The following is a 6,862-nucleotide window of genomic DNA, read 5'->3' on the forward strand; positions in this document are numbered from 1 at the left end:
AGTGGGCCACTGCCTGGTGGCTGTGTGACAGGCTCTCATTCTTCAGAGGCCCCGTGCTGGGCCCTGAGACAATGATGTCTTAAAAAGTGTATGAGTCCTCTGTTGCTTCTCAGGGCCTGATGCAGTCTTAGATCACGAATGCCCAGCCTGAGAAAGGAGTTTGGAGGGAAAATAACTTCTTTGGAGCACGTGTGCCTCTATAACTCTGCACAGACTCAGATACAGTGGGGAGTACCCTGGTCAGCTGCGAAGAGCCCCCTCAGTCTTTTAGACAATTTAGGAAGAAAAGGGATTTCCCTCCCTCTAAATTGTTCAATTTTAAGTTTCTGTACAAAATGTAGGTGTGATATTGTTATCCCTCTTCCTTCTACTTTTATCTTCTTTTATTGGTAGAAAACCATGTGACACCTAATTTCTATACTTCTGTTTAACGTCTCATCTGGGCTCAAAGCCTACAGCCTTCCCAAAAGATTCATTGAACAAAACTGATGGGTCCATTTTACTGAAGCTAGAAATAAGGAGAGCAACACTGCCGCTTACTCCTCACTCCCACAGCCCAGGAATTCTGCGGAGCTCAGCCAATGATTGCGTGCCTCCGGGAGGAATCTCAACAGGTCACCTTTGGAGGGACTGAAGTTGGGACGCTTTTTGAGTTCTGGGCCTACCGCGTTTTATTTTGTAAGAAAAACCAGAAATGACTCATCCAAAATAATCTACATAAAAATGATATGCAGGAGTTTTTTAATAAAAAGAAACCATAAATAAGTAATAAAATCCTTCAGAGGCCTATTGAAAATGGATAGCAGTCATGCTGTGTTTACTGCCGTACTCCCAAAGTGCAGACATTTATTATAACTCAGGGCAATTCATTGTACTAGCTTGGCGTTTATAAAATTCTCATCATAGTATTAGATTAGGAACCCATTTCCTAGGAAGTATTGTTATGATAAAATAATTAGTGGCTTGTAAACAGCCATAATTCATTGTTTAAAGGAAAAGATATGTGGACAGTGAAGTATTTATGTGCAAAGCCCCTCACCTCTCTGAGCATTCCCATCAGGCTCGCTGCTCACCTGGAGCACAGGTCACCTACACTGCCCCAGGCAGGACTCCTCGCCCATCACAGCCAAGACTCCTCAGGTCAAGGCCTCTGCTGAGCCCCAGTCCCAGGACCTTCTACTGATACTGGCTTCTGTTCTTTTACAGCTTCCTCATCGGGATGCACAGCAAGTCGGATTCCCCAAGCAGAAGCTGGGCAGCCCAGCTGGAAGAGGAGGCCGGGCAGGTATTGCAGGTCAGGCTCACTATGACACAGTGTGAGACCTCGGGCTACAACACAGGACCCGGGCGCTGCTCTGACCCCTCGTGTCTTGTGTTGCAGCCGGAGGGACGCAGGTCTGCAGCAGAGCCTGTTCCGCTGTCCTGAGGGACTCAACACAGGGGACTGCACAGAGACCATGGGAAAGACCAGACTCTGGTGGGGAAGGTGGGTGGGGTGTTGGGAGAGAGGCCAACCCAGACCACCCCAGATGTCACCCACTCAGCCCCGTCTCTTGTCCTAGTTTTACCTCTCCGGACACAGCTCGGCTCACCTCTGGCCCAGTGCAGGTAGCTGGTGCCAGTTGCAGGTCTACTTTGGGTCTGTCTGGGCTTTGAGGATGCCTTCTGCTCCTCACTTCCAGACCCCAGGCCAGGTGACTGAGACTCCACAGTGGGACTGGGAGGGTAGCAAGGAAGGCAGTTTCTCCCCAAATGTCTTTCCCATTGATGGGAAGCCCACCACTGGGCTCCGAATAAGAAAAGGGTTGCATTTTTAGGAGTTGTCTATTAAAATGTGAATATTTTCTGCAAGGTGGGAGATTAAACCACTGTAGGCATTAGCTGGTTTCATTGAAGACATTACTGCCAACATGACAGAGACTCCAGAAGGAAATGAAATCAGATCATGAACTCCCAATAGGGAAGAAGCCCCAAAAGAGAACCCTAAAACTGGAGGTGAGAGGTATCAAAAGCAAGGTTCCTTCATCTGTGCAGGCTGTCACAGCCCTGGGGTGGGAGCTTGGATGCAGGGGCCCCTGAGTGACTCTGCCTTCACAGCTGAGGACTGTGGGTCCAATTTCTCCAAAGAGCCTGCCCTCGGGGCAGCATCCTTCAGTCAGATCCAGATGAGCCCCTGGCCCCCAGGACTACCTGCGTGTTACTTTCCACACCAACCCTGTGTCCTAGATAGAAAGCATCCATTTATTCCCTTGCTTTTCACCAGCCTCATTGTGTTCACAGTGCCTCCTCTTTTACAAGAAATAAACTAGTTTTAAAATGTAATTGGTTCAGTGTTTTTTCTTCTCTTGAATGATCTCGAGGGAACTAACATAAAATGACAGGCTGCATTTAAGTGGAGACTGAGCGGAAAGCCAGAAAGTTGAGAGGATTGAGATACAGGGAAGGCTCTGGGTCATGCGTCACTGTCATGGCCCGGACAACCCAGCAGGTTCCATTACAGAACAGATCAGGTTAAGGCAGCCACACTGCTTTCTGTGTGGGAAACCTGGAAACTGTTTTTGTGGTGTCCATCTTGGTAGAGACTGGCAGGAGCCAAACCAGACTGGGACAAATGCAGAGCTGGAACTCAGACAAAACTTGCAAAAGTAAATAAGCATGAACTAGATATGAATCACCATGGAGGCAAGCCATGTTGTAGGATTTTTATTATCATGTTTTTGTAGAAAAGTTACTACTTGCTCTTCCCAAAGCCACTAGGTGGGGCTAAGAGGAGCCTCAAGGCGGGGACCCTACGCTGGTCCAGGGCAGGTGGGTGAGGAGTGGGCACTCCTGGGAGCCGCTCACCAGGAGGAGTTGGAACTGAGCTAGGTGAGGAGAGGCATCTGTGTGGCACAGAGCATTGTCAGGAAAATTGGTTACATAGGGTAATCAAATAAGTAAATATATTCAAGAAAATAGAACCAGTATATCTCTGTCAAAGGAGGGAGTTTTCTAATATGGAAAGGGAAGACACCAGAATAAACTGTAGTGTTGGAGTAGGGTTGGAGGTATTAGTGGAAGCATATTGTTTTTAATAGAGATAGATACAGAAAACATACACACACACACCATTCCCTAGCTCTGTGTACTGGGAGGGGCCTGGGAGCTGTGGCATCCCAATAAACCTGAACACCTTGTGCTAGATTTTGGTTTCTAAATGTCATTTTCCACTGAAAGGGCCCAGAACTTTTTGGAGAAATGTCTGATTCCAGGGCTGGGGCAGGAGAGATACAAAAGGAACCTGGAACATCTTATAAAAGAAGTAAGAAATCTCTTTAGAAAATGTTGAAGGTTTGTCCAAAGGACAAGAAATTAGATGAAGAGGCCGCCACTGGCCATATTTGGGATTACTTAATCATCAAAATACATATGGCCACCTGTAATCCCAGCACTTTGGGAGGCCAAGGTGGGTGGAACACCTGAGGTCAGGAGTTCAAGACCAGCCTGGCCAGTATGGCAAAACCCTGTCTCTACCCAAAATACAAAAATTAGCCAGCCATGGTTACAGGTGCCTGTAATCCCAGATACTCATGAGGCTGAGGCAGAAACCTGGGAGGCAGAAGTTGCAGTGAGCCGAGATTACACCACTACATTCCAGCCTGGGCGACAGAGTGAACCTCCATCTCAAAAAACAAAAACAAAACAAAATAAATCCTTATTATTAGCAACAGATTATAATTGTTATAAGATAAAGTAGGAAACCATGAACTCATGCTGACATTTAAAAATGAATAAATCAAAAGTTTGATGAGCAACAGGGTATTTATGTAATCTCAAAGTACATCCCCACTGATTACAAAGGCAAGAAAGTGACTTTACTGCGGAAAAGCCTAACAGTTGTGTCCCATTAATTTGTTCTCTAATTTAGTCATTTTGAGAATGTTATATAAATGGAATAATACAGTACATAGTCTTTTAAAGTTAGGCTTCTTCCACTTGAAATAATGTCCCTGAGACCAGTATAATATGCGTCATGTATCAGTTGCTTGCTCCTTTTTATTGCTGAATAGTATTCCATTGTAGGGATGTACCACTGTTTATACATGTACTCGTTTAGGACATTTGGGGGTGTTTGTATATTTTGGCTACTATGAATAAAGCTGCTATAAATACTCATGTACAAGTTTTAGTTTCTCTAGGATAAATGCCCAGGAGTGCAAGTTCTGGGTCAAATGTAAGTGTATGTTAATTGTATAAGTAATTGCCGAACTATTTTCTAGAGTGATTGTCCCATTTTACATTTCCGCCATTATGTATGAGAGATCCAGTTTATTTACATTCTCACTAGGTTTTACTATTATTATTTTTTATTTTAGTCATTCTAATAGATTTGTGATAATATATCATTATGGTTTTGTCTTATTCTATTTTCTGTTGGTATAATAGAATACCATAGATGGGGTAATTTTTAATGGACAGAAGCTGGGCATGGTGGCTTATGGCTGTAATCCCAGCACTTTGGGAGGTGAAAGTGGGAGAATTGCTTGAGATCAGGAGTTCAAGACCAGCCTGGGCTACCTAGTGAGACGTCCACCTCTAAATTTTTTTTAAAATTTAAAATATATATAATAAACATAATTTATTTAGTTCACAATTCTGGATGTTGGAAAGTTCAAGAGCACAGTGCCAGCATCTGATGAGGGCCTTCTTGCTGCATCATAACATGGTGGAAAGCATCACATGGCAAGAAAGCAAGAGTGTGCATGTCATTCAAGCCTCTGTTTCTCATCTTACAAAGCCACCAGTCTCATCATGGAGGACCTATCCTGATGATTCTATAGAATCCTTATTACTGCCCAAATGCCCCACATCCAATCAATGTATTAAATTGGGGATTAAGTTTCCAACAACACATGAAATGTGGAAGACAAATGCAAACCATAGTGTGTTTTCATTTGCATTTCCCTAATGGTTAATATTTTTGAACAACTTTTCTATGTTCATTTTATATTCTCTTTTGTCAAATGTCTGTTAATGTCTTTTGCCTATTTTCTAATTGGATTGCTTGCTTTTTTACTGTTGAGTTTGTGCGTTCTTTATATACTTTCTTTATATACTGTCAATATAATTCCTTTGTCAGATAGTGTAGTTTGCACGTATTTTCTCCCAGTCTGTGGCTTGTTTTTTTCATCCTCTTATTGTCCTTTACAAAACAAAAGCATTTTAATATATCAATTTTTCTTTTATGGCTCATGTTTTGGGCACTGGATTAATGTCTAACGATGTTGAACTTAGCTCTAGGTTTCAAATATTTTCTTGCATGTTTTCTTCTAAAAGTCTTATAGCTTCACATTTTACATTTAAGTCTCTGGTTCATTTCGAACTTTTTTTTTTTGAGACAGGATCTCACTCTGTTGCCTAGGCTGTTGTGCAGTGGCACAACCACGGCTCACTGCAGGCTTGACCTCCCAGGCTGAAGTGATCCTCCTGAGTATCTGGGACAACAGGTGTGCACCACCACACCAGCTAATTTTTTAATTTTTATTTTGTAGAGTCGAGGTCTCCCTATGTTACCAGGGCTGGACTTCAATTCCTGGGCTCAAGTAATCCTCCTGCCTCAGCCTTCCAAAGTGCTGAGATTATAGGCATGAGCCACCATGCCCAGCCTAATTTTTTCTTTTCTTTTTTTTTCCTTTATTTATTTATTTTTTTTGAGACAGGGTCTCACTCTGTCACCCAGGCTGGAGTGCAGTGGCATGATCTCAGCTCACTGCAACCTCTGCCTCCTGGGTTCAAGCAATTCTTGTGCCTCAGCCTCCTGAGTACCTGGGATTACAGGTGCCTGCCACCACACCTGGCTCATTTTTTTTGTATTTTTAGTAGAGACAGGGTTTCACCATGGTGGCCAGACTGATCTTGAACTCCTGACCTCAAATGATCCACCTACCTTGGCCTTCCAAAGTGCTGGGATTACAGGTGTGAGCCACTGTGCCTAGCCTCAGCCTAATTTTTTTATATAAGATTTAAGGTGCTTATAATCCCAGTGCTTTGAAAGGATGAGGCAGGAGGATCTCTTGAGGCCAGGAATTTGAAACCAGCCTTGGCAACACAGCAAGACCCCATCTCTACAAAAAAAAAAAAAAAGTAAAAATTATCTAGGTATTCTGGCACATGCCTATGGCCCTACCTACTTGGGAGGCTGAGACAGGAGGATCAGTCAAGCCCAGGAGTTTGAGGTTACAGTCAGCCATGACAATGCCACTGTACTCTAGCCTGGGTAACAGAGTGAGACTCTGTCTCTTAAAAAAATGGCCTCAGGTTTATTGTTTTTGTTTTGTTTTGTTTTTGCCAATTGGTCTAGCACCGTTTATTAACTAGACTATTCTTTCTCCATTGAATTGTTTTTGTACATTTGTCAAAGTTATTTGGACCTATTTGTGTTGGTTTTTTTTCTGGGTTCTCTGTTTTGTCTCATTGATCTGTATGTTTATTCCTCCACCAATACCACACTGTCTTGATTACTGTAGCTATATAGTAAGTCTACAAAATTGGGTAGAGTAATTTATCTCACTTTATTATTCTTTTTCAAAGCTATTCTTGCCATTCTAGGTCATTTGCCTTTCCATATATATTTTAGAATAAACTTGTTTTCAAATTTAAAAAGAGAAATATTTAAAATAATCCTATGTTTATCCACATCATCACCATTTCCATGACTGTTTATTTCTTCCTGCAGATCTGGGCCTTTATCTAAGATCATTTTCCTTTAGCATACTTTTGCAGTGTGGGTCTCTTGGTAATAAATTCTCTTTATTTTTATTTGTCTGAAAAATGTTTGTAGTTTGTCTTCATTTTGAAGGATATTTTTACTGGGTCTAGAATT

This window comes from Trachypithecus francoisi, unplaced genomic scaffold (genome assembly GCF_009764315.1).
Source record: "Trachypithecus francoisi isolate TF-2019V2 unplaced genomic scaffold, Tfra_2.0 Lachesis_group19, whole genome shotgun sequence".
Lineage (NCBI taxonomy): Eukaryota > Metazoa > Chordata > Mammalia > Primates > Cercopithecidae > Trachypithecus > Trachypithecus francoisi.